The sequence below is a fragment of the Hyla sarda genome, unplaced genomic scaffold (assembly GCF_029499605.1).
Source record: "Hyla sarda isolate aHylSar1 unplaced genomic scaffold, aHylSar1.hap1 scaffold_598, whole genome shotgun sequence".
In the NCBI taxonomy this organism is placed as follows: domain Eukaryota; kingdom Metazoa; phylum Chordata; class Amphibia; order Anura; family Hylidae; genus Hyla; species Hyla sarda.
The window spans coordinates 40,829-68,794 of NW_026610612.1; the positions used below are offsets into that span (position 1 = coordinate 40,829).

Genomic DNA, 27,966 nt, shown 5'->3' on the forward strand with positions numbered 1-27,966 from the left:
TTCAGCACCTATGTATAATGTTGTAAAAATGCTCTAGAAGCTAAAGTCGCAGAAATGTCACACATATTTGGCCTGCAACTTTCTGTGCGACAAATTCAGACAGGAAAAATCAGTATAAATCCTTAGAAAATTATCCCCCAGTGTCTCCATCTGCTGGCGGTATTGAATAAGCATTGCTGCACTGATGGGGTATGCATTAGACGAAAAAAAAGAAGAAAAAGAAGAATAATACGCCCAGAAAAGAGGCGAAAAGGAGAAAAACGTAAAAAAACGTGAAAAAAAAGTAAGAGGAAGAGAAGGGAAAAAAAGGTGGAAATGGGTTTAAAAGTGATTTCGGCGGAGAAATATATATATATATATATATATATATATATATATATATATATATATATATATATACGCGCACACACACACATATATATAAACGTATTCTCCGTTGAGATATTGCAGCCGCTGCTGTGTCCAGGCCCAGGAGCCTTAGCACTGTGCTGTGATGTCACTCAATACCACTGACATCACTAGGTGTAAACAACATCTCTCCTTTGCTGTGTATGTGACTATGGAGCTGTTTGGTGATGTCGTCTATTATGGCCTTCATAGAAGCAACAGGAGATTGTTGCATCCATCTAGAACCCTCAGAACTACAGTGCTATGATGTCACTCACTTCCACAGGCCTTGCAGAGTGTAAACAACAACAACCCAGCTTTGTTGTGTATGTAACCATAGGGATTTGTGATGTCACCTAGAACCTTCACAGCAGCGACAGCTTTATGAGGAGCATCAGCACTGCTCTGCCTGAGCAGAACCATCACCGCCATAGGTTTTCAAATAACCCGGATTTAACCCACACAGGTAAGTCCAATGGGGTGCAGGCATGTCCTCTATGCTTACAGCTTCCCGTGGGTGTTGGTTTGATACCGTTTGGGGACAGCCAAGGAGGCATCTGCAGGCAACAAAGGTAGGTGTTTGCTTGTGTGTGTGTTTCCTATGCAGATCCTAAGCCCAGTGTCACATGCAAGTAGGAGGAGTAAGAAGGGTTCCTGGCAAATCCGGGTTATGGATTGCATTTAAAAAGGCCCCGTGGGAGTGCAATGGGCCCCTGTCTTGCTGCTTAGCAATAATGGTATGGGTTTAGGTTCTGCTGTGTGTACTGGTGGTTGACTGCCCCCCAGCCCAGAGTGTGCATGGAAAATTGTCTGGCAGCCTCCCTGACAGCAAGCAGTGATAGTGCCCATGAAGGGCACCTTGTTGGGCCCGCCCCTTTCACGGTTATCGCTTCTCGGCCTTTTGGCTAAGATCAAGTGTAGTATCTGTTCTTATCAGTTTAATATCTGATACGTCCCCTATCTGGGGACCATATATTAAATGGATTTTTGAGAACGGGGGCCGATTTCGAAGCTTGCTTCCGTCGCCCTATGCATTGACCCGATATGGCAGTATCTTCGGGTACAGTGCACCACCCCCTTACAGGGTTAAAAAGAAAGATTCCTACTTTCATTGCTACCTGCTTGCTGGCTAGCCAGCTAGCCAGCCCTGTGGGCCTTGCTGCTGCTGCAGCCAAAAAACAAAAGGTGGTGCTGCTGCTGCTTCTGCTTCTGCTTGTGTCTGGCCGCTGTTGGAGCGTCCAGGCACAGGACTTCTGCTGCTGCTGACTAAATGGCCTCCTTAATTGGATCATTTGAGTAGCCAGCACACCTGTGCAGGTAGGGCATGACATGATAGGCAGCTGCCTTGATAGCGGGTGGGTGCTGAATGTTCCTAATTGACAAAATAAGATTAATGCTTATGAAGAAATATAAAATCTCATCCCTTCCCCAATATCGCGCCACACCCCTACCCCTTAATTCCCTGGTTGAACTTGATGGACATATGTCTTTTTTCGACCGTACTAACTATGTAACTATGTATCATAACATGGGGGGGGGGGGGTCTCCTGGCTGTTCACACAGGTGTGTCATTGCTGTACATTGACCATGCATTGCTTCTGTGGTATTGCAAAGGCAAAGACAAATGCTTCCAGCCATCCATTGCACTAATGGATTGGTCATCAGCTGGCTGTCTATGTCCCGCATCAATATAGACCAAAGTACAGAGGGTTAGGCTATGCTATTGTGCACCTACCTGATGCATCAGAAGGTGCGAGGCCCTTGCTAAATTCTGTGCACAGACTTTGAGATCTATGCTTTAGACTGTATCTAAACCTGCTCCAACATGGACTGACATTCTGGCCTACTTTCAGCCGATGCGACTTGTCTGTCGCTGAACAGTCGCTTTTTATGTATTCAGCACCTATGTATAATGTTGTAAAAATGCTCTAGAAGCTAAAGTCGCAGAAATGTCACACATATTTGGCCTGCAACTTACTGTGCGACAAATTCAGACAGGAAAAATCAGTATAAATCCTTAGAAAATTATCCCCCAGTGTCTCCATCTGCTGGCGGTATTGAATAAGCATTGCTGCACTGATGGGGTATGCATTAGACGAAAAAAAAGAAGAAAAAGAAGAATAATACGCCCAGAAAAGAGGCGAAAAGGAGAAAAACGTAAAAAAAACGTGAAAAAAAAGTAAGAGGAAGAGAAGGGAAAAAAAGGTGGAAATGGGTTTAAAAGTGATTTCGGCGGAGAAATATATATATATATATATATATATATATATATATATATATATACGCGCACACACACACATATATATAAACGTATTCTCCGTTGAGATATTGCAGCCGCTGCTGTGTCCAGGCCCAGGAGCCTTAGCACTGTGCTGTGATGTCACTCAATACCACTGACATCACTAGGTGTAAACAACATCTCTCCTTTGCTGTGTATGTGACTATGGAGCTGTTTGGTGATGTCGTCTATTATGGCCTTCATAGAAGCAACAGGAGATTGTTGCATCCATCTAGAACCCTCAGAACTACAGTGCTATGATGTCACTCACTTCCACAGGCCTTGCAGAGTGTAAACAACAACAACCCAGCTTTGTTGTGTATGTAACCATAGGGATTTGTGATGTCACCTAGAATTTTCACAGCAGCGACAGCTTTATGAGGAGCATCAGCACTGCTCTGCCTGAGCAGAACCATCACCGCCATAGGTTGTCAAATAACCCGGATTTAACCCACACAGGTAAGTCCAATGGGGTGCAGGCATGTCCTCTATGCTTACAGCTTCCCGTGGGTGTTGGTTTGATACCGTTTGGGGACAGCCAAGGAGGCATCTGCAGGCAACAAAGGTAGGTGTGTGCTTGTGTGTGTGTTTCCTATGCAGATCCTAAGCCCAGTGTCACATGCAAGTAGGAGGAGTAAGAAGGGTTCCTGGCAAATCCGGGTTATGGATTGCATTTAAAAAGGCCCCGTGGGAGTGCAATGGGCCCCTGTCTTGCTGCTTAGCAATAATGGTATGGGTTTAGGTTCTGCTGTGTGTACTGGTGGTTGACTGCCCCCCAGCCCAGAGTGTGCATGGAAAATTGTCTGGCAGCCTCCCTGACAGCAAGCAGTGATAGTGCCCATGAAGGGCACCTTGTTGGGCCCGCCCCTTTCACGGTTATCGCTTCTCGGCCTTTTGGCTAAGATCAAGTGTAGTATCTGTTCTTATCAGTTTAATATCTGATACGTCCCCTATCTGGGGACCATATATTAAATGGATTTTTGAGAACGGGGGCCGATTTCGAAGCTTGCTTCCGTCGCCCTATGCATTGACCCGATATGGCAGTATCTTCGGGTACAGTGCACCACCCCCTTACAGGGTTAAAAAGAAAGATTCCTACTTTCATTGCTACCTGCTTGCTGGCTAGCCAGCTAGCCAGCCCTGTGGGCCTTGCTGCTGCTGCTGCAGCCAAAAAACAAAAGGTGGTGCTGCTGCTGCTTCTGCTGCTTCTGCTTCTGCTTGTGTCTGGCCGCTGTTGGAGCGTCCAGGCACAGGACTTCTGCTGCTGCTGACTAAATGGCCTCCTTAATTGGATCATTTGAGTAGCCAGCACACCTGTGCAGGTAGGGCATGACATGATAGGCAGCTGCCTTGATAGCGGGTGGGTGCTGAATGTTCCTAATTGACAAAATAAGATTAATGCTTATGAAGAAATATAAAATCTCATCCCTTCCCCAATATCGCGCCACACCCCTACCCCTTAATTCCCTGGTTGAACTTGATGGACATATGTCTTTTTTCGACCGTACTAACTATGTAACTATGTATCATAACATGGGGGGGGGGGTCTCCTGGCTGTTCACACAGGTGTGTCATTGCTGTACATTGACCATGCATTGCTTCTGTGGTATTGCAAAGGCAAAGACAAATGCTTCCAGCCATCCATTGCACTAATGGATTGGTCATCAGCTGGCTGTCTATGTCCCGCATCAATATAGACCAAAGTACAGAGGGTTAGGCTATGCTATTGTGCACCTACCTGATGCATCAGAAGGTGCGAGGCCCTTGCTAAATTCTGTGCACAGACTTTGAGATCTATGCTTTAGACTGTATCTAAACCTGCTCCAACATGGACTGACATTCTGGCCTACTTTCAGCCGATGCGACTTGTCTGTCGCTGAACAGTCGCTTTTTATGTATTCAGCACCTATGTATAATGTTGTAAAAATGCTCTAGAAGCTAAAGTCGCAGAAATGTCACACATATTTGGCCTGCAACTTTCTGTGCGACAAATTCAGACAGGAAAAATCAGTATAAATCCTTAGAAAATTATCCCCCAGTGTCTCCATCTGCTGGCGGTATTGAATAAGCATTGCTGTACTGATGGGGTATGCATTAGACGAAAAAAAAGAAGAAAAAGAAGAATAATACGCCCAGAAAAGAGGCGAAAAGGAGAAAAACGTAAAAAAACGTGAAAAAAAAGTAAGAGGAAGAGAAGGGAAAAAAAAGGTGGAAATGGGTTTAAAAGTGATTTCGGCGGAGAAATATATATATATATATATATATATATATATATATATATATACGCGCACACACACACATATATATAAACGTATTCTCCGTTGAGATATTGCAGCCGCTGCTGTGTCCAGGCCCAGGAGCCTTAGCACTGTGCTGTGATGTCACTCAATACCACTGACATCACTAGGTGTAAACAACATCTCTCCTTTGCTGTGTATGTGACTATGGAGCTGTTTGGTGATGTCGTCTATTATGGCCTTCATAGAAGCAACAGGAGATTGTTGCATCCATCTAGAACCCTCAGAACTACAGTGCTATGATGTCACTCACTTCCACAGGCCTTGCAGAGTGTAAACAACAACAACCCAGCTTTGTTGTGTATGTAACCATAGGGATTTGTGATGTCACCTAGAACCTTCACAGCAGCGACAGCTTTATGAGGAGCATCAGCACTGCTCTGCCTGAGCAGAACCATCACCGCCATAGGTTGTCAAATAACCCGGATTTAACCCACACAGGTAAGTCCAATGGGGTGCAGGCATGTCCTCTATGCTTACAGCTTCCCGTGGGTGTTGGTTTGATACCGTTTGGGGACAGCCAAGGAGGCATCTGCAGGCAACAAAGGTAGGTGTGTGCTTGTGTGTGTGTTTCCTATGCAGATCCTAAGCCCAGTGTCACATGCAAGTAGGAGGAGTAAGAAGGGTTCCTGGCAAATCCGGGTTATGGATTGCATTTAAAAAGGCCCCGTGGGAGTGCAATGGGCCCCTGTCTTGCTGCTTAGCAATAATGGTATGGGTTTAGGTTCTGCTGTGTGTACTGGTGGTTGACTGCCCCCCAGCCCAGAGTGTGCATGGAAAATTGTCTGGCAGCCTCCCTGACAGCAAGCAGTGATAGTGCCCATGAAGGGCACCTTGTTGGGCCCGCCCCTTTCACGGTTATCGCTTCTCGGCCTTTTGGCTAAGATCAAGTGTAGTATCTGCATTTGGTCTGGTCGGAAGGTGTCTGTGGTACCCCGCTTCTCGGCCTTGGGGGATTGTCTCTCCTTACGGAGGGACTTCACCCCCTTGCTGCTATTGGGGAGCGGGCTTAGTCCACGGACAACGGGTTGCGATCCCCCTGTCTCTGGGACCTTGTGTCTCAGAAGGCATTTTCGGTACGTTGAGCGTTACCTGTAGCTTCGGAAGCACCTAGGGTACCCCCGACCTCTGCCTTGGGTAAGGGTTCCGCTTTTATAGCGGGATTCCGAGCCCCTGCTGCTATTGGGGAAGGGGCTTAGTCCCTGGGTGTGGAAGATGCCGTTCTCCTGGGCTTTCCCCTCTGGGGAAATGTCGATGCGAAATACCATCCGCATAGAGGTGTCGGAGAGCCATCGTCAGTTGAAGAACCTCCGCTTCATTGCGGAGGTGATTCTTCTTGACTACTTCCGCCTCAATAGGGAGGACATCCTGTGTCTAAATGACCAGGAAAGCCGTGGCCTGTATACCGTCACCTTCACGGCCACGGCGTGTTGCGATAACATCTATGCAACCTTGTCTGGTGCGGACCAGAGGGACGATCGACTCGACGGTCTTTCGTTCCAGTTCCTCTATGGTGAGGAACATATACCGTTGGTGGTGGCTATGCACAGCCCTCATGTGACCACGGAGGATATAGCCACTTTTCTTCGGCGATACTGCGAAGAGGTGCGATTCGCAAACAAAATCTTGAACTCCGTGCGGTTCTGGAACGGCAAGAGGAAGTTCTGGGTCAAGCTCCGTAAGGATCCCGGTGGTATTGGGGGTCTTTGCCATCCGCCCCCAAATTTTGCCATCGGGAGAGTTCGGGGCTTCCTGTTCTATCCTCAAATGCCTATGTATTGCCGAAATTGCTTGAGGTTTGGCCACACCCAGGAGACCTGCGGCGCGGAGCGTGTGATTCGCTGCAATAGGTGTGGCCAAGAAGGTCACATAGCCTCAAGATGTAGCCATACGATAAGGTGCAACCTCTGCGGAGAGGAAAATCACGATTTTAATTCCTGTCCCCATAAAGCAAAAACTACGATGGGTGGGTCAAGGCTGGGCCCACCCAAAGAGGGGACAGGACAAAAGACGTCCTTTTTTAAGATGCCCAAACCCCAGATGGCAGGTACTGATGGGTCCAGGCCCAAGACCTCTGGTGCTCCATCGGGGGGCCCACCGGTGGTAGTGCTAGGGGGAGGCCATGGGGATTCCACGAAGCCCGGGCGGGTGATCGAGTTTACTGCCCGGGAAATTGAAAGACGTCGATCGACTTCCTACCTGGCTCAAGAGCCCGCCGAAACTTCTGAAGGGGGCTCACCTGTGGCGGGTGGCAGCCGACGGGCCTCGGTGGGGGCAAAAGTGGACCCAAAATTGCAGCATAAGCCAGGTACTGGCTTGGCCCAGGGTCGCCCTGCTCCGGACGAAGAGGCCCCGGTGAAAGCCCGCCGGAAGGGGAGCCAGGTGGCCAGGTCTGAGCCCGGTCCTGTTACTCCGCCTATACAGGACAGGGCCAAGAAGACAAGTGGCGCCAAACCAGGGTTTGCTGCCCCGCCAGCAGTGGACCCGGTGGGTAAAACTGGCCATCGTCGATCGATGGGGAAGTTGGAGCAACAGTCCTCAGCAACGCTTGCTGGGGAACAAGCGATGAAAACTTCCCAAGGTAGCGGCAAAGGTTCCGGAAAAGAGGCCTCACAGGCCCCTGTGCAGCAGTTCCAGTCGTCAAATGATGAAAGAAGACGCAGATCCATCAGCCGGGGGCCAGAGATTACATCGAGTGAGAGCAACACAGAGGATATGGACAGCAGTGTGACATTTAAAAGACAAAGAGAAGAAGAAGAGGAAGACATTCAAAGGAAAGCGGCGTGCCGTAGTTCGGACGAGAGCGAGCTCAGGGTCGGGGCATCATCGATCTCAAGCTCCGACCCTCAGAACATCAAGGAGCTGATGACCCCGCAGGCGGGGGATGACGGTACGCAGCTTATTATTGACTTTGATTCTCCAAGCACGGACTCTCCATAAACTATGCCTATCCCTGTAAAAATTGCCTCACTCAATGTGAGGTCCTTAAAGAGCCCTGATCGCAGGGCTGCTTTATTTTCTTATCTAGAGACATGTGACTTTGACCTTTGCCTGCTACAAGAATGTGGAATCCCTAGTAAAATGGACTATAAAGACTTAAAAGAAGACTGGAAGCTGGGCCCATCCATATGGTCCGGTGCAAATGACTGTCGTTCTGTGGGTGTTGGGCTGCTCTGCCGAGGCCAGTCCTTTTCTATTCATACAGTAACTGAGATTGTGCCTGGCAGAGCTCTTTTAATTCATCTATATTTTAATGGACTTTTAATTCGTGTTTTAAATGTGTATGCCCCTCCTGATAAACAGGAGCGGGCAGAACTATTTGAAATTTTACCACTGTTTTGTGTTGGGTCTTCCCCCCTGCTGGTGGGAGGTGATTTTAACTGCATACGTGATGGGGAACACCGGCAGGGTGGGGATATTAATCGTAAAGACCGCACTTCTTACCTGCTTAAAAATTTTATTGATGATTTTAATTTGAAAGATTGCTGGAAGGATCTCTTGCCGGAGGACCCAGGCGCCACATGGTCCAATGGAAGAGTGAGCTCCAGAATCGATTTTATTTTTTCCTCTAGAGCTTTTAAACCCCTGAAATGCACGCTCGAGCAGAATATCTTCTCTGATCATAAGCTCCTCTTGGTGGGCCTGGAGCTAGAGGGGGAGCAAAAAGCAAAAAGGGGCCTCTGGAGATTAAACACCACACTCCTAGAGGACCCTGAGATAAAAGAGGAGTTTGTGCGGACCTACCAATGCTGGCAATCACAAAGAAAACCCCACGAGCCTATGCTGCACTGGTGGGAGGGCACCAAATCTAAAATCAGATTTTTTTTTATCAAAGCAGGTAAGAAGAAGGCAAAAATGGAAAAACAGTGGTTTTATGTTCTTAACATGCGTTTAAATGTACTTTTTAAATTGAAAGAAGCTGGTATGGATGTAGAAAATGATATTTTAAACCTTAAAACTGAAATAAAACATGCCATAGAAAAGAAAGGGAAACAAATCATTTTTAACTCACATGTGCAGCACCTGGAGGAGGGCGAGAAATGTTCCCGTTTCTTTTTTAAAAAAGTGATGAATAGGAGGGATATCATCCAAAACCTTGAGGGTGAATCCACTCCAAAAGGCATGTTAGATGCAGTTTTTAACTTCTACCAGCTTCTTTTTAATAAGAAAGATCTTAATCCATCCTTTTTAGAACATGTTCTTAATTCCCTTGATTTTAAGCTAGATGTTTTAGACCAGGAGGTTTTATCCCGTGATCTTAACTTAGATGAACTTTTATTTGTTTTTAAAAGTTTTTCTAGTGGGAAGGCCCCTGGGGAAGATGGTTTACCCATCAAATTTTATTTAGCTTTTTGGGATATTTTAAAGGATGATATGGTTTTATTGTATAAAGAAACTTTTATTGTTAATGAACTTCCCCCTTCCTGGAGGAGGGGGATTGTATCATTACTTTTTAAAAAGGGTGAAAAGGATATGCTAAAAAATTGGCGCCCCATCACACTTTTAAATGTCGATTATAAAGTTTTAGCCAAGTTATTAGCTGTCCGTTTTAAACCTTTTATTCATAAATTAATTCACCCAAATCAGGTTTGTGGGGTACCTGGAAGGTCTATAGCTGAATCCCTAAATATTTTAAGAGATGTTTTATGGTATTTTAAGGATAGAAATCAAACTGTAGCAATTTTATCCTTAGACTTTGAAAAAGCCTTTGATAGGGTCTCCCATGAATACCTGTTTTTAGTTCTTAAAAAGATGGCAGTGCCTGAAACGATTTTAAGCCGAATCATGCTTTTATACCGATCCTGTTTTAGTCAAGTCTCTGTTAATGGCTTTTTAACCAGCGGTGTTCCTCTTTTATCAGGTGTCAAACAGGGCTGCCCCCTGTCCCCACTCCTTTTTATTTGCGCAATCGAACCACTGATGGCCCTCCTCAGAAAAGACCGGGTAGTAAGAGGCGTACCGATACCTGGTGGAGGAGGGACCCATCTAAAGGTGTTGGGGTACATGGATGATGTCACCATACTGTGCCCGGACTCTCCATCCATGAGGGGGGCATTGAGGAACACCAGCTATTTCTGCGAGGTCTCTGGTTTTAAGCTAAACACAGATAAATGTGACTGTTTTTATATTGGCTCCTGGGATTCATCCATCACCCCAGGAGTCACAATGCAACAGGATCAAATTAAAGTTTTAGGTATTGTTTTTAACCAGGTCAATGATGGGAGCCCTAACTGGGATTCAGCTATAGCTAAGATGGAGAAGAAGATTTTAATGTGGAATCTTAGAAACCTTACCATGGAGGGGAAGATTTTAATAATAAAGATGGTTTTACTCCCTATTATGCTATACATTGCCATGGTATTTCCTCCATCTATTTTATACATTAAAAAAGTAACTAGAATTGTTTTTTCTTTTTTATGGGGTTCAAAAATGGAGAAATTAAAGCGTGATTTTATGTACAAAAGTAAAGATAATGGCGGGAAAGATGTTCCTAACCTTTTTACTTTCTTTTACATAAAGTATTTCTGTTTCTGTTTTAAAATTATTAAATCCGATGGCATTTTTAGCTGCTTTTTAAGGTACGCTGCGGGCATGGTTTTTAAAAGATGGTTGCGCATCCCTCTGAACGCTCCGGTGCTTCTGTGTCCCCCAAAACATTATGTGGTGTTGGAAAAGACAGTCAGGCTCCTAGGTCTCCAAGATTTGGAGCCTGACATACTGGGGGACCAGAGAAAGGTATCAAAGGTCCTCAGGCGGAGTGAGGTTACCCTGGCAGTGTCCAATTTCACACAGGCAAGATCCAAAAAGGTATGGCGGAACGTGTACGGGAAGTTTCTGGCGAATGTACACAGGGATCTTGCCTGGGCAATCGTCCACCAGTGCCTCCCTACTCGTGAGTTCCAGCACAGGCGAGGACTGGTGGCGAGAGCCAAGTGCCCGAGAGATGGCTGCGGAGTGGACGAAACGGTGCTGCACATATTTTGGAACTGCCCTTTTGCACGGGAGCTTTGGAGGAAGGTAGGCCCACTTTTGAAGTGGGCCTGCGGCCTAAAAGATTTTAATCACGAATGTGTCTTTTACGGTCTTTTTAACTGCCCCAATTTTAAACAGCAGATGATCTGCTGGATGATTATTAATTGTTTTAAAAATGCCATCTGGAAAGTTAGGAACATCTTACTTTTTAAACATGATTTTATTGATGTTAAAAACTGTATAAAGCTGGCCCTGAGTGAGATGTACATCTATTACCTAAGAGACAAGAAACAGTTGGGGGCCAGCGAGGCAGCATCCATGTGGTGTCTGCCTCTATGGAACGAAATAACAGTATAATCAGTTTTTATGACATTTGTATAATGTTTTATCCTGCCATTTTTATTTTTTCTCCTTTTATTACTGGTTTTATTATTTGTATTTTAAAACTTTTGTGAACCTTTTATTATTTTGCATTTTAAATTTTGTATGGTTTCTTATTTATTCAATAAAATTTTGTTGAAACCTTATCTGTTCTTATCAGTTTAATATCTGATACGTCCCCTATCTGGGGACCATATATTAAATGGATTTTTGAGAACGGGGGCCGATTTCGAAGCTTGCTTCCGTCGCCCTATGCATTGACCCGATATGGCAGTATCTTCGGGTACAGTGCACCACCCCCTTACAGGGTTAAAAAGAAAGATTCCTACTTTCATTGCTACCTGCTTGCTGGCTAGCCAGCTAGCCAGCCCTGTGGGCCTTGCTGCTGCTGCTGCAGCCAAAAAACAAAAGGTGGTGCTGCTGCTGCTTCTGCTGCTTCTGCTTCTGCTTGTGTCTGGCCGCTGTTGGAGCGTCCAGGCACAGGACTTCTGCTGCTGCTGACTAAATGGCCTCCTTAATTGGATCATTTGAGTAGCCAGCACACCTGTGCAGGTAGGGCATGACATGATAGGCAGCTGCCTTGATAGCGGGTGGGTGCTGAATGTTCCTAATTGACAAAATAAGATTAATGCTTATGAAGAAATATAAAATCTCATCCCTTCCCCAATATCGCGCCACACCCCTACCCCTTAATTCCCTGGTTGAACTTGATGGACATATGTCTTTTTTCGACCGTACTAACTATGTAACTATGTATCATAACATGGGGGGGGGGGGGGGTCTCCTGGCTGTTCACACAGGTGTGTCATTGCTGTACATTGACCATGCATTGCTTCTGTGGTATTGCAAAGGCAAAGACAAATGCTTCCAGCCATCCATTGCACTAATGGATTGGTCATCAGCTGGCTGTCTATGTCCCGCATCAATATAGACCAAAGTACAGAGGGTTAGGCTATGCTATTGTGCACCTACCTGATGCATCAGAAGGTGCGAGGCCCTTGCTAAATTCTGTGCACAGACTTTGAGATCTATGCTTTAGACTGTATCTAAACCTGCTCCAACATGGACTGACATTCTGGCCTACTTTCAGCCGATGCGACTTGTCTGTCGCTGAACAGTCGCTTTTTATGTATTCAGCACCTATGTATAATGTTGTAAAAATGCTCTAGAAGCTAAAGTCGCAGAAATGTCACACATATTTGGCCTGCAACTTTCTGTGCGACAAATTCAGACAGGAAAAATCAGTATAAATCCTTAGAAAATTATCCCCCAGTGTCTCCATCTGCTGGCGGTATTGAATAAGCATTGCTGCACTGATGGGGTATGCATTAGACGAAAAAAAAGAAGAAAAAGAAGAATAATACGCCCAGAAAAGAGGCGAAAAGGAGAAAAACGTAAAAAAACGTGAAAAAAAAGTAAGAGGAAGAGAAGGGAAAAAAAGGTGGAAATGGGTTTAAAAGTGATTTCGGCGGAGAATATATATATATATATATATATATATATATATATATACGCGCACACACACACATATATATAAACGTATTCTCCGTTGAGATATTGCAGCCGCTGCTGTGTCCAGGCCCAGGAGCCTTAGCACTGTGCTGTGATGTCACTCAATACCACTGACATCACTAGGTGTAAACAACATCTCTCCTTTGCTGTGTATGTGACTATGGAGCTGTTTGGTGATGTCGTCTATTATGGCCTTCATAGAAGCAACAGGAGATTGTTGCATCCATCTAGAACCCTCAGAACTACAGTGCTATGATGTCACTCACTTCCACAGGCCTTGCAGAGTGTAAACAACAACAACCCAGCTTTGTTGTGTATGTAACCATAGGGATTTGTGATGTCACCTAGAACCTTCACAGCAGCGACAGCTTTATGAGGAGCATCAGCACTGCTCTGCCTGAGCAGAACCATCACCGCCATAGGTTGTCAAATAACCCGGATTTAACCCACACAGGTAAGTCCAATGGGGTGCAGGCATGTCCTCTATGCTTACAGCTTCCCGTGGGTGTTGGTTTGATACCGTTTGGGGACAGCCAAGGAGGCATCTGCAGGCAACAAAGGTAGGTGTGTGCTTGTGTGTGTGTTTCCTATGCAGATCCTAAGCCCAGTGTCACATGCAAGTAGGAGGAGTAAGAAGGGTTCCTGGCAAATCCGGGTTATGGATTGCATTTAAAAAGGCCCCGTGGGAGTGCAATGGGCCCCTGTCTTGCTGCTTAGCAATAATGGTATGGGTTTAGGTTCTGCTGTGTGTACTGGTGGTTGACTGCCCCCCAGCCCAGAGTGTGCATGGAAAATTGTCTGGCAGCCTCCCTGACAGCAAGCAGTGATAGTGCCCATGAAGGGCACCTTGTTGGGCCCGCCCCTTTCACGGTTATCGCTTCTCGGCCTTTTGGCTAAGATCAAGTGTAGTATCTGTTCTTATCAGTTTAATATCTGATACGTCCCCTATCTGGGGACCATATATTAAATGGATTTTTGAGAACGGGGGCCGATTTCGAAGCTTGCTTCCGTCGCCCTATGCATTGACCCGATATGGCAGTATCTTCGGGTACAGTGCACCACCCCCTTACAGGGTTAAAAAGAAAGATTCCTACTTTCATTGCTACCTGCTTGCTGGCTAGCCAGCTAGCCAGCCCTGTGGGCCTTGCTGCTGCTGCTGCAGCCAAAAAACAAAAGGTGGTGCTGCTGCTGCTTCTGCTGCTTCTGCTTCTGCTTGTGTCTGGCCGCTGTTGGAGCGTCCAGACACAGGACTTCTGCTGCTGCTGACTAAATGGCCTCCTTAATTGGATCATTTGAGTAGCCAGCACACCTGTGCAGGTAGGGCATGACATGATAGGCAGCTGCCTTGATAGCGGGTGGGTGCTGAATGTTCCTAATTGACAAAATAAGATTAATGCTTATGAAGAAATATAAAATCTCATCCCTTCCCCAATATCGCGCCACACCCCTACCCCTTAATTCCCTGGTTGAACTTGATGGACATATGTCTTTTTTCGACCGTACTAACTATGTAACTATGTATCATAACATGGGGGGGGGGGGGGGGGTCTCCTGGCTGTTCACACAGGTGTGTCATTGCTGTACATTGACCATGCATTGCTTCTGTGGTATTGCAAAGGCAAAGACAAATGCTTCCAGCCATCCATTGCACTAATGGATTGGTCATCAGCTGGCTGTCTATGTCCCGCATCAATATAGACCAAAGTACAGAGGGTTAGGCTATGCTATTGTGCACCTACCTGATGCATCAGAAGGTGCGAGGCCCTTGCTAAATTCTGTGCACAGACTTTGAGATCTATGCTTTAGACTGTATCTAAACCTGCTCCAACATGGACTGACATTCTGGCCTACTTTCAGCCGATGCGACTTGTCTGTCGCTGAACAGTCGCTTTTTATGTATTCAGCACCTATGTATAATGTTGTAAAAATGCTCTAGAAGCTAAAGTCGCAGAAATGTCACACATATTTGGCCTGCAACTTTCTGTGCGACAAATTCAGACAGGAAAAATCAGTATAAATCCTTAGAAAATTATCCCCCAGTGTCTCCATCTGCTGGCGGTATTGAATAAGCATTGCTGCACTGATGGGGTATGCATTAGACGAAAAAAAAGAAGAAAAAGAAGAATAATACGCCCAGAAAAGAGGCGAAAAGGAGAAAAACGTAAAAAAACGTGAAAAAAAAGTAAGAGGAAGAGAAGGGAAAAAAAGGTGGAAATGGGTTTAATAGTGATTTCGGCGGAGAAATATATATATATATATATATATATATATATATATATATATATATATATATACGCGCACACACACACATATATATAAACGTATTCTCCGTTGAGATATTGCAGCCGCTTCTGTGTCCAGGCCCAGGAGCCTTAGCACTGTGCTGTGATGTCACTCAATACCACTGACATCACTAGGTGTAAACAACATCTCTCCTTTGCTGTGTATGTGACTATGGAGCTGTTTGGTGATGTCGTCTATTATGGCCTTCATAGAAGCAACAGGAGATTGTTGCATCCATCTAGAACCCTCAGAACTACAGTGCTATGATGTCACTCACTTCCACAGGCCTTGCAGAGTGTAAACAACAACAACCCAGCTGTGTTGTGTATGTAACCATAGGGATTTGTGATGTCACCTAGAACCTTCACAGCAGCGACAGCTTTATGAGGAGCATCAGCACTGCTCTGCCTGAGCAGAACCATCACCGCCATAGGTTGTCAAATAACCCGGATTTAACCCACACAGGTAAGTCCAATGGGGTGCAGGCATGTCCTCTATGCTTACAGCTTCCCGTGGGTGTTGGTTTGATACCGTTTGGGGACAGCCAAGGAGGCATCTGCAGGCAACAAAGGTAGGTGTGTGCTTGTGTGTGTGTTTCCTATGCAGATCCTAAGCCCAGTGTCACATGCAAGTAGGAGGAGTAAGAAGGGTTCCTGGCAAATCCGGGTTATGGATTGCATTTAAAAAGGCCCCGTGGGAGTGCAATGGGCCCCTGTCTTGCTGCTTAGCAATAATGGTATGGGTTTAGGTTCTGCTGTGTGTACTGGTGGTTGACTGCCCCCCAGCCCAGAGTGTGCATGGAAAATTGTCTGGCAGCCTCCCTGACAGCAAGCAGTGATAGTGCCCATGAAGGGCACCTTGTTGGGCCCGCCCCTTTCACGGTTATCGCTTCTCGGCCTTTTGGCTAAGATCAAGTGTAGTATCTGTTCTTATCAGTTTAATATCTGATACGTCCCCTATCTGGGGACCATATATTAAATGGATTTTTGAGAACGGGGGCCGATTTCGAAGCTTGCTTCCGTCGCCCTATGCATTGACCCGATATGGCAGTATCTTCGGGTACAGTGCACCACCCCCTTACAGGGTTAAAAAGAAAGATTCCTACTTTCATTGCTACCTGCTTGCTGGCTAGCCAGCTAGCCAGCCCTGTGGGCCTTGCTGCTGCTGCTGCAGCCAAAAAACAAAAGGTGGTGCTGCTGCTGCTTCTGCTGCTTCTGCTTCTGCTTGTGTCTGGCCGCTGTTGGAGCGTCCAGACACAGGACTTCTGCTGCTGCTGACTAAATGGCCTCCTTAATTGGATCATTTGAGTAGCCAGCACACCTGTGCAGGTAGGGCATGACATGATAGGCAGCTGCCTTGATAGCGGGTGGGTGCTGAATGTTCCTAATTGACAAAATAAGATTAATGCTTATGAAGAAATATAAAATCTCATCCCTTCCCCAATATCGCGCCACACCCCTACCCCTTAATTCCCTGGTTGAACTTGATGGACATATGTCTTTTTTCGACCGTACTAACTATGTAACTATGTATCATAACATGGGGGGGGGGGGGGTCTCCTGGCTGTTCACACAGGTGTGTCATTGCTGTACATTGACCATGCATTGCTTCTGTGGTATTGCAAAGGCAAAGACAAATGCTTCCAGCCATCCATTGCACTAATGGATTGGTCATCAGCTGGCTGTCTATGTCCCGCATCAATATAGACCAAAGTACAGAGGGTTAGGCTATGCTATTGTGCACCTACCTGATGCATCAGAAGGTGCGAGGCCCTTGCTAAATTCTGTGCACAGACTTTGAGATCTATGCTTTAGACTGTATCTAAACCTGCTCCAACATGGACTGACATTCTGGCCTACTTTCAGCCGATGCGACTTGTCTGTCGCTGAACAGTCGCTTTTTATGTATTCAGCACCTATGTATAATGTTGTAAAAATGCTCTAGAAGCTAAAGTCGCAGAAATGTCACACATATTTGGCCTGCAACTTTCTGTGCGACAAATTCAGACAGGAAAAATCAGTATAAATCCTTAGAAAATTATCCCCCAGTGTCTCCATCTGCTGGCGGTATTGAATAAGCATTGCTGCACTGATGGGGTATGCATTAGACGAAAAAAAAGAAGAAAAAGAAGAATAATACGCCCAGAAAAGAGGCGAAAAGGAGAAAAACGTAAAAAAACGTGAAAAAAAAGTAAGAGGAAGAGAAGGGAAAAAAAGGTGGAAATGGGTTTAATAGTGATTTCGGCGGAGAAATATATATATATATATATATATATATATATATATATATATATATATACGCGCACACACACACATATATATAAACGTATTCTCCGTTGAGATATTGCAGCCGCTGCTGTGTCCAGGCCCAGGAGCCTTAGCACTGTGCTGTGATGTCACTCAATACCACTGACATCACTAGGTGTAAACAACATCTCTCCTTTGCTGTGTATGTGACTATGGAGCTGTTTGGTGATGTCGTCTATTATGGCCTTCATAGAAGCAACAGGAGATTGTTGCATCCATCTAGAACCCTCAGAACTACAGTGCTATGATGTCACTCACTTCCACAGGCCTTGCAGAGTGTAAACAACAACAACCCAGCTGTGTTGTGTATGTAACCATAGGGATTTGTGATGTCACCTAGAACCTTCACAGCAGCGACAGCTTTATGAGGAGCATCAGCACTGCTCTGCCTGAGCAGAACCATCACCGCCATAGGTTGTCAAATAACCCGGATTTAACCCACACAGGTAAGTCCAATGGGGTGCAGGCATGTCCTCTATGCTTACAGCTTCCCGTGGGTGTTGGTTTGATACCGTTTGGGGACAGCCAAGGAGGCATCTGCAGGCAACAAAGGTAGGTGTGTGCTTGTGTGTGTGTTTCCTATGCAGATCCTAAGCCCAGTGTCACATGCAAGTAGGAGGAGTAAGAAGGGTTCCTGGCAAATCCGGGTTATGGATTGCATTTAAAAAGGCCCCGTGGGAGTGCAATGGGCCCCTGTCTTGCTGCTTAGCAATAATGGTATGGGTTTAGGTTCTGCTGTGTGTACTGGTGGTTGACTGCCCCCCAGCCCAGAGTGTGCATGGAAAATTGTCTGGCAGCCTCCCTGACAGCAAGCAGTGATAGTGCCCATGAAGGGCACCTTGTTGGGCCCGCCCCTTTCACGGTTATCGCTTCTCGGCCTTTTGGCTAAGATCAAGTGTAGTATCTGTTCTTATCAGTTTAATATCTGATACGTCCCCTATCTGGGGACCATATATTAAATGGATTTTTGAGAACGGGGGCCGATTTCGAAGCTTGCTTCCGTCGCCCTATGCATTGACCCGATATGGCAGTATCTTCGGGTACAGTGCACCACCCCCTTACAGGGTTAAAAAGAAAGATTCCTACTTTCATTGCTACCTGCTTGCTGGCTAGCCAGCTAGCCAGCCCTGTGGGCCTTGCTGCTGCTGCTGCAGCCAAAAAACAAAAGGTGGTGCTGCTGCTGCTTCTGCTGCTTCTACTTCTGCTTGTGTCTGGCCGCTGTTGGAGCGTCCAGGCACAGGACTTCTGCTGCTGCTGACTAAATGGCCTCCTTAATTGGATCATTTGAGTAGCCAGCACACCTGTGCAGGTAGGGCATGACATGATAGGCAGCTGCCTTGATAGCGGGTGGGTGCTGAATGTTCCTAATTGACAAAATAAGATTAATGCTTATGAAGAAATATAAAATCTCATCCCTTCCCCAATATCGTGCCACACCCCTACCCCTTAATTCCCTGGTTGAACTTGATGGACATATGTCTTTTTTCGACCGTACTAACTATGTAACTATGTATCATAACATGGGGGGGGGGGGGGTCTCCTGGCTGTTCACACAGGTGTGTCATTGCTGTACATCGACCATGCATTGCTTCTGTGGTATTGCAAAGGCAAAGACAAATGCTTCCAGCCATCCATTGCACTAATGGATTGGTCATCAGCTGGCTGTCTATGTCCCGCATCAATATAGACCAAAGTACAGAGGGTTAGGCTATGCTATTGTGCACCTACCTGATGCATCAGAAGGTGCGAGGCCCTTGCTAAATTCTGTGCACAGACTTTGAGATCTATGCTTTAGACTGTATCTAAACCTGCTCCAACATGGACTGACATTCTGGCCTACTTTCAGCCGATGCGACTTGTCTGTCGCTGAACAGTCGCTTTTTATGTATTCAGCACCTATGTATAATGTTGTAAAAATGCTCTAGAAGCTAAAGTCGCAGAAATGTCACACATATTTGGCCTGCAACTTTCTGTGCGACAAATTCAGACAGGAAAAATCAGTATAAATCCTTAGAAAATTATCCCCCAGTGTCTCCATCTGCTGGCGGTATTGAATAAGCATTGCTGCACTGATGGGGTATGCATTAGACGAAAAAAAAGAAGAAAAAGAAGAATAATACGCCCAGAAAAGAGGCGAAAAGGAGAAAAACGTAAAAAAACGTGAAAAAAAAGTAAGAGGAAGAGAAGGGAAAAAAAGGTGGAAATGGGTTTAAAAGTGATTTCGGCGGAGAAATATATATATATATATATATATATATATATATATATATATATATATATATATATACGCGCACACACACACATATATATAAACGTATTCTCCGTTGAGATATTGCAGCCGCTGCTGTGTCCAGGCCCAGGAGCCTTAGCACTGTGCTGTGATGTCACTCAATACCACTGACATCACTAGGTGTAAACAACATCTCTCCTTTGCTGTGTATGTGACTATGGAGCTGTTTGGTGATGTCGTCTATTATGGCCTTCATAGAAGCAACAGGAGATTGTTGCATCCATCTAGAACCCTCAGAACTACAGTGCTATGATGTCACTCACTTCCACAGGCCTTGCAGAGTGTAAACAACAACAACCCAGCTTTGTTGTGTATGTAACCATAGGGATTTGTGATGTCACCTAGAACCTTCACAGCAGCGACAGCTTTATGAGGAGCATCAGCACTGCTCTGCCTGAGCAGAACCATCACCGCCATAGGTTGTCAAATAACCCGGATTTAACCCACACAGGTAAGTCCAATGGGGTGCAGGCATGTCCTCTATGCTTACAGCTTCCCGTGGGTGTTGGTTTGATACCGTTTGGGGACAGCCAAGGAGGCATCTGCAGGCAACAAAGGTAGGTGTGTGCTTGTGTGTGTGTTTCCTATGCAGATCCTAAGCCCAGTGTCACATGCAAGTAGGAGGAGTAAGAAGGGTTCCTGGCAAATCCGGGTTATGGATTGCATTTAAAAAGGCCCCGTGGGAGTGCAATGGGCCCCTGTCTTGCTGCTTAGCAATAATGGTATGGGTTTAGGTTCTGCTGTGTGTACTGGTGGTTGACTGCCCCCCAGCCCAGAGTGTGCATGGAAAATTGTCTGGCAGCCTCCCTGACAGCAAGCAGTGATAGTGCCCATGAAGGGCACCTTGTTGGGCCCGCCCCTTTCACGGTTATCGCTTCTCGGCCTTTTGGCTAAGATCAAGTGTAGTATCTGTTCTTATCAGTTTAATATCTGATACGTCCCCTATCTGGGGACCATATATTAAATGGATTTTTGAGAACGGGGGCCGATTTCGAAGCTTGCTTCCGTCGCCCTATGCATTGACCCGATATGGCAGTATCTTCGGGTACAGTGCACCACCCCCTTACAGGGTTAAAAAGAAAGATTCCTACTTTCATTGCTACCTGCTTGCTGGCTAGCCAGCTAGCCAGCCCTGTGGGCCTTGCTGCTGCTGCTGCAGCCAAAAAACAAAAGGTGGTGCTGCTGCTGCTTCTGCTGCTTCTGCCTGGCCGCTGTTGGAGCGTCCAGGCACAGGACTTCTGCTGCTGCTGACTAAATGGCCTCCTTAATTGGATCATTTGAGTAGCCAGCACACCTGTGCAGGTAGGGCATGACATGATAGGCAGCTGCCTTGATAGCGGGTGGGTGCTGAATGTTTCTAATTGACAAAATAAGATTAATGCTTATGAAGAAATATAAAATCTCATCCCTTCCCCAATATCGCGCCACACCCCTACCCCTTAATTCCCTGGTTGAACTTGATGGACATATGTCTTTTTTCGACCGTACTAACTATGTAACTATGTATCATAACATGGGGGGGGGGGGTCTCCTGGCTGTTCACACAGGTGTGTCATTGCTGTACATTGACCATGCATTGCTTCTGTGGTATTGCAAAGGCAAAGACAAATGCTTCCAGCCATCCATTGCACTAATGGATTGGTCATCAGCTGGCTGTCTATGTCCCGCATCAATATAGACCAAAGTACAGAGGGTTAGGCTATGCTATTGTGCACCTACCTGATGCATCAGAAGGTGCGAGGCCCTTGCTAAATTCTGTGCACAGACTTTGAGATCTATGCTTTAGACTGTATCTAAACCTGCTCCAACATGGACTGACATTCTGGCCTACTTTCAGCCGATGCGACTTGTCTGTCGCTGAACAGTCGCTTTTTATGTATTCAGCACCTATGTATAATGTTGTAAAAATGCTCTAGAAGCTAAAGTCGCAGAAATGTCACACATATTTGGCCTGCAACTTTCTGTGCGACAAATTCAGACAGGAAAAATCAGTATAAATCCTTAGAAAATTATCCCCCAGTGTCTCCATCTGCTGGCGGTATTGAATAAGCATTGCTGCACTGATGGGGTATGCATTAGACGAAAAAAAAGAAGAAAAAGAAGAATAATACGCCCAGAAAAGAGGCGAAAAGGAGAAAAACGTAAAAAAACGTGAAAAAAAAGTAAGAGGAAGAGAAGGGAAAAAAAGGTGGAAATGGGTTTAAAAGTGATTTCGGCGGAGAAATATATATATATATATATATATATATATATATATATATATATATACGCGCACACACACACATATATATAAACGTATTCTCCGTTGAGATATTGCAGCCGCTGCTGTGTCCAGGCCCAGGAGCCTTAGCACTGTGCTGTGATGTCACTCAATACCACTGACATCACTAGGTGTAAACAACATCTCTCCTTTGCTGTGTATGTGACTATGGAGCTGTTTGGTGATGTCGTCTATTATGGCCTTCATAGAAGTAACAGGAGATTGTTGCATCCATCTAGAACCCTCAGAACTACAGTGCTATGATGTCACTCACTTCCACAGGCCTTGCAGAGTGTAAACAACAACAACCCAGCTTTGTTGTGTATGTAACCATAGGGATTTGTGATGTCACCTAGAACCTTCACAGCAGCGACAGCTTTATGAGGAGCATCAGCACTGCTCTGCCTGAGCAGAACCATCACCGCCATAGGTTGTCAAATAACCCGGATTTAACCCACACAGGTAAGTCCAATGGGGTGCAGGCATGTCCTCTATGCTTACAGCTTCCCGTGGGTGTTGGTTTGATACCGTTTGGGGACAGCCAAGGAGGCATCTGCAGGCAACAAAGGTAGGTGTGTGCTTGTGTGTGTGTTTCCTATGCAGATCCTAAGCCCAGTGTCACATGCAAGTAGGAGGAGTAAGAAGGGTTCCTGGCAAATCCGGGTTATGGATTGCATTTAAAAAGGCCCCGTGGGAGTGCAATGGGCCCCTGTCTTGCTGCTTAGCAATAATGGTATGGGTTTAGGTTCTGCTGTGTGTACTGGTGGTTGACTGCCCCCCAGCCCAGAGTGTGCATGGAAAATTGTCTGGCAGCCTCCCTGACAGCAAGCAGTGATAGTGCCCATGAAGGGCACCTTGTTGGGCCCGCCCCTTTCACGGTTATCGCTTCTCGGCCTTTTGGCTAAGATCAAGTGTAGTATCTGTTCTTATCAGTTTAATATCTGATACGTCCCCTATCTGGGGACCATATATTAAATGGATTTTTGAGAACGGGGGCCGATTTCGAAGCTTGCTTCCGTCGCCCTATGCATTGACCCGATATGGCAGTATCTTCGGGTACAGTGCACCACCCCCTTACAGGGTTAAAAAGAAAGATTCCTACTTTCATTGCTACCTGCTTGCTGGCTAGCCAGCTAGCCAGCCCTGTGGGCCTTGCTGCTGCTGCTGCAGCCAAAAAACAAAAGGTGGTGCTGCTGCTGCTTCTGCTGCTTCTGCTTCTGCTTGTGTCTGGCCGCTGTTGGAGCGTCCAGGCACAGGACTTCTGCTGCTGCTGACTAAATGGCCTCCTTAATTGGATCATTTGAGTAGCCAGCACACCTGTGCAGGTAGGGCATGACATGATAGGCAGCTGCCTTGATAGCGGGTGGGTGCTGAATGTTCCTAATTGACAAAATAAGATTAATGCTTATGAAGAAATATAAAATCTCATCCCTTCCCCAATATCGCGCCACACCCCTACCCCTTAATTCCCTGGTTGAACTTGATGGACATATGTCTTTTTTCGACCGTACTAACTATGTAACTATGTATCATAACATGGGGGGGGGGGGGGTCTCCTGGCTGTTCACACAGGTGTGTCATTGCTGTACATTGACCATGCATTGCTTCTGTGGTATTGCAAAGGCAAAGACAAATGCTTCCAGCCATCCATTGCACTAATGGATTGGTCATCAGCTGGCTGTCTATGTCCCGCATCAATATAGACCAAAGTACAGAGGGTTAGGCTATGCTATTGTGCACCTACCTGATGCATCAGAAGGTGCGAGGCCCTTGCTAAATTCTGTGCACAGACTTTGAGATCTATGCTTTAGACTGTATCTAAACCTGCTCCAACATGGACTGACATTCTGGCCTACTTTCAGCCGATGCGACTTGTCTGTCGCTGAACAGTCGCTTTTTATGTATTCAGCACCTATGTATAATGTTGTAAAAATGCTCTAGAAGCTAAAGTCGCAGAAATGTCACACATATTTGGCCTGCAACTTTCTGTGCGACAAATTCAGACAGGAAAAATCAGTATAAATCCTTAGAAAATTATCCCCCAGTGTCTCCATCTGCTGGCGGTATTGAATAAGCATTGCTGCACTGATGGGGTATGCATTAGACGAAAAAAAAGAAGAAAAAGAAGAATAATACGCCCAGAAAAGAGGCGAAAAGGAGAAAAACGTAAAAAAACGTGAAAAAAAAGTAAGAGGAAGAGAAGGGAAAAAAAGGTGGAAATGGGTTTAAAAGTGATTTCGGCGGAGAAATATATATATATATATATATATATATATATATATATATATATATATATATACGCGCACACACACACATATATATAAACGTATTCTCCGTTGAGATATTGCAGCCGCTGCTGTGTCCAGGCCCAGGAGCCTTAGCACTGTGCTGTGATGTCACTCAATACCACTGACATCACTAGGTGTAAACAACATCTCTCCTTTGCTGTGTATGTGACTATGGAGCTGTTTGGTGATGTCGTCTATTATGGCCTTCATAGAAGCAACAGGAGATTGTTGCATCCATCTAGAACCCTCAGAACTACAGTGCTATGATGTCACTCACTTCCACAGGCCTTGCAGAGTGTAAACAACAACAACCCAGCTTTGTTGTGTATGTAACCATAGGGATTTGTGATGTCACCTAGAACCTTCACAGCAGCGACAGCTTTATGAGGAGCATCAGCACTGCTCTGCCTGAGCAGAACCATCACCGCCATAGGTTGTCAAATAACCCGGATTTAACCCACACAGGTAAGTCCAATGGGGTGCAGGCATGTCCTCTATGCTTACAGCTTCCCGTGGGTGTTGGTTTGATACCGTTTGGGGACAGCCAAGGAGGCATCTGCAGGCAACAAAGGTAGGTGTGTGCTTGTGTGTGTGTTTCCTATGCAGATCCTAAGCCCAGTGTCACATGCAAGTAGGAGGAGTAAGAAGGGTTCCTGGCAAATCCGGGTTATGGATTGCATTTAAAAAGGCCCCGTGGGAGTGCAATGGGCCCCTGTCTTGCTGCTTAGCAATAATGGTATGGGTTTAGGTTCTGCTGTGTGTACTGGTGGTTGACTGCCCCCCAGCCCAGAGTGTGCATGGAAAATTGTCTGGCAGCCTCCCTGACAGCAAGCAGTGATAGTGCCCATGAAGGGCACCTTGTTGGGCCCGCCCCTTTCACGGTTATCGCTTCTCGGCCTTTTGGCTAAGATCAAGTGTAGTATCTGTTCTTATCAGTTTAATATCTGATACGTCCCCTATCTGGGGACCATATATTAAATGGATTTTTGAGAACGGGGGCCGATTTCGAAGCTTGCTTCCGTCGCCCTATGCATTGACCCGATATGGCAGTATCTTCGGGTACAGTGCACCACCCCCTTACAGGGTTAAAAAGAAAGATTCCTACTTTCATTGCTACCTGCTTGCTGGCTAGCCAGCTAGCCAGCCCTGTGGGCCTTGCTGCTGCTGCTGCAGCCAAAAAACAAAAGGTGGTGCTGCTGCTGCTTCTGCTGCTTCTGCTTCTGCTTGTGTCTGGCCGCTGTTGGAGCGTCCAGGCACAGGACTTCTGCTGCTGCTGACTAAATGGCCTCCTTAATTGGATCATTTGAGTAGCCAGCACACCTGTGCAGGTAGGGCATGACATGATAGGCAGCTGCCTTGATAGCGGGTGGGTGCTGAATGTTCCTAATTGACAAAATAAGATTAATGCTTATGAAGAAATATAAAATCTCATCCCTTCCCCAATATCGCGCCACACCCCTACCCCTTAATTCCCTGGTTGAACTTGATGGACATATGTCTTTTTTCGACCGTACTAACTATGTAACTATGTATCATAACATGGGGGGGGGGGGGTCTCCTGGCTGTTCACACAGGTGTGTCATTGCTGTACATTGACCATGCATTGCTTCTGTGGTATTGCAAAGGCAAAGACAAATGCTTCCAGCCATCCATTGCACTAATGGATTGGTCATCAGCTGGCTGTCTATGTCCCGCATCAATATAGACCAAAGTACAGAGGGTTAGGCTATGCTATTGTGCACCTACCTGATGCATCAGAAGGTGCGAGGCCCTTGCTAAATTCTGTGCACAGACTTTGAGATCTATGCTTTAGACTGTATCTAAACCTGCTCCAACATGGACTGACATTCTGGCCTACTTTCAGCCGATGCGACTTGTCTGTCGCTGAACAGTCGCTTTTTATGTATTCAGCACCTATGTATAATGTTGTAAAAATGCTCTAGAAGCTAAAGTCGCAGAAATGTCACACATATTTGGCCTGCAACTTTCTGTGCGACAAATTCAGACAGGAAAAATCAGTATAAATCCTTAGAAAATTATCCCCCAGTGTCTCCATCTGCTGGCGGTATTGAATAAGCATTGCTGCACTGATGGGGTATGCATTAGACGAAAAAAAAGAAGAAAAAGAAGAATAATACGCCCAGAAAAGAGGCGAAAAGGAGAAAAACCTAAAAAAACGTGAAAAAAAAGTAAGAGGAAGAGAAGGGAAAAAAAGGTGGAAATGGGTTTAAAAGTGATTTCGGCGGAGAAATATATATATATATATATATATATATATATATATATATATATACGCGCACACACACACATATATATAAACGTATTCTCCGTTGAGATATTGCAGCCGCTGCTGTGTCCAGGCCCAGGAGCCTTAGCACTGTGCTGTGATGTCACTCAATACCACTGACATCACTAGGTGTAAACAACATCTCTCCTTTGCTGTGTATGTGACTATGGAGCTGTTTGGTGATGTCGTCTATTATGGCCTTCATAGAAGCAACAGGAGATTGTTGCATCCATCTAGAACCCTCAGAACTACAGTGCTATGATGTCACTCACTTCCACAGGCCTTGCAGAGTGTAAACAACAACAACCCAGCTTTGTTGTGTATGTAACCATAGGGATTTGTGATGTCACCTAGAACCTTCACAGCAGCGACAGCTTTATGAGGAGCATCAGCACTGCTCTGCCTGAGCAGAACCATCACCGCCATAGGTTGTCAAATAACCCGGATTTAACCCACACAGGTAAGTCCAATGGGGTGCAGGCATGTCCTCTATGCTTACAGCTTCCCGTGGGTGTTGGTTTGATACCGTTTGGGGACAGCCAAGGAGGCATCTGCAGGCAACAAAGGTAGGTGTGTGCTTGTGTGTGTGTTTCCTATGCAGATCCTAAGCCCAGTGTCACATGCAAGTAGGAGGAGTAAGAAGGGTTCCTGGCAAATCCGGGTTATGGATTGCATTTAAAAAGGCCCCGTGGGAGTGCAATGGGCCCCTGTCTTGCTGCTTAGCAATAATGGTATGGGTTTAGGTTCTGCTGTGTGTACTGGTGGTTGACTGCCCCCCAGCCCAGAGTGTGCATGGAAAATTGTCTGGCAGCCTCCCTGACAGCAAGCAGTGATAGTGCCCATGAAGGGGACCTTGTTGGGCCCGCCCCTTTCACGGTTATCGCTTCTCGGCCTTTTGGCTAAGATCAAGTGTAGTATCTGTTCTTATCAGTTTAATATCTGATACGTCCCCTATCTGGGGACCATATATTAAATGGATTTTTGAGAACGGGGGCCGATTTCGAAGCTTGCTTCCGTCGCCCTATGCATTGACCCGATATGGCAGTATCTTCGGGTACAGTGCACCACCCCCTTACAGGGTTAAAAAGAAAGATTCCTACTTTCATTGCTACCTGCTTGCTGGCTAGCCAGCTAGCCAGCCCTGTGGGCCTTGCTGCTGCTGCTGCAGCCAAAAAACAAAAGGTGGTGCTGCTGCTGCTTCTGCTGCTTCTGCTTCTGCTTGTGTCTGGCCGCTGTTGGAGCGTCCAGGCACAGGACTTCTGCTGCTGCTGACTAAATGGCCTCCTTAATTGGATCATTTGAGTAGCCAGCACACCTGTGCAGGTAGGGCATGACATGATAGGCAGCTGCCTTGATAGCGGGTGGGTGCTGAATGTTCCTAATTGACAAAATAAGATTAATGCTTATGAAGAAATATAAAATCT

At 46.0% G+C, this 27,966-nt stretch overlaps 10 non-coding genes and 1 pseudogene across 10 annotated transcripts; all 11 read left to right on the forward strand.

Moving 5' to 3' along the window:
* Positions 1-1,272: 1,272 nt before the first annotated feature.
* LOC130340649 (U2 spliceosomal RNA) lies at positions 1,273-1,463 on the forward strand. The gene has a single exon (XR_008880726.1). It is a non-coding gene; the product is annotated as a U2 spliceosomal RNA (small nuclear RNA).
* Positions 1,464-3,543: 2,080 nt separating this feature from the next.
* Positions 3,544-3,734, forward strand: LOC130340650 (U2 spliceosomal RNA). The gene has a single exon (XR_008880727.1). It is a non-coding gene; the product is annotated as a U2 spliceosomal RNA (small nuclear RNA).
* Positions 3,735-5,822: 2,088 nt separating this feature from the next.
* LOC130340636 (U2 spliceosomal RNA) lies at positions 5,823-6,040 on the forward strand (annotated as a pseudogene).
* A 5,389-nt stretch (positions 6,041-11,429) lies between these two features.
* Positions 11,430-11,615, forward strand: LOC130340621 (U2 spliceosomal RNA). The gene has a single exon (XR_008880713.1). It is a non-coding gene; the product is annotated as a U2 spliceosomal RNA (small nuclear RNA).
* A 2,086-nt stretch (positions 11,616-13,701) lies between these two features.
* Positions 13,702-13,892, forward strand: LOC130340651 (U2 spliceosomal RNA). The gene has a single exon (XR_008880728.1). It is a non-coding gene; the product is annotated as a U2 spliceosomal RNA (small nuclear RNA).
* A 2,103-nt stretch (positions 13,893-15,995) lies between these two features.
* LOC130340653 (U2 spliceosomal RNA) lies at positions 15,996-16,186 on the forward strand. Its single transcript, XR_008880730.1, has one exon. It is a non-coding gene; the product is annotated as a U2 spliceosomal RNA (small nuclear RNA).
* A 2,096-nt stretch (positions 16,187-18,282) lies between these two features.
* On the forward strand, positions 18,283-18,473 carry LOC130340654 (U2 spliceosomal RNA). Its single transcript, XR_008880731.1, has one exon. It is a non-coding gene; the product is annotated as a U2 spliceosomal RNA (small nuclear RNA).
* Positions 18,474-20,577: 2,104 nt separating this feature from the next.
* On the forward strand, positions 20,578-20,768 carry LOC130340656 (U2 spliceosomal RNA). Its single transcript, XR_008880732.1, has one exon. It is a non-coding gene; the product is annotated as a U2 spliceosomal RNA (small nuclear RNA).
* Positions 20,769-22,848: 2,080 nt separating this feature from the next.
* LOC130340657 (U2 spliceosomal RNA) lies at positions 22,849-23,039 on the forward strand. Its single transcript, XR_008880733.1, has one exon. It is a non-coding gene; the product is annotated as a U2 spliceosomal RNA (small nuclear RNA).
* Positions 23,040-25,139: 2,100 nt separating this feature from the next.
* Positions 25,140-25,330, forward strand: LOC130340658 (U2 spliceosomal RNA). The gene has a single exon (XR_008880734.1). It is a non-coding gene; the product is annotated as a U2 spliceosomal RNA (small nuclear RNA).
* A 2,091-nt stretch (positions 25,331-27,421) lies between these two features.
* On the forward strand, positions 27,422-27,612 carry LOC130340659 (U2 spliceosomal RNA). Its single transcript, XR_008880735.1, has one exon. It is a non-coding gene; the product is annotated as a U2 spliceosomal RNA (small nuclear RNA).
* Positions 27,613-27,966: the final 354 nt, after the last annotated feature.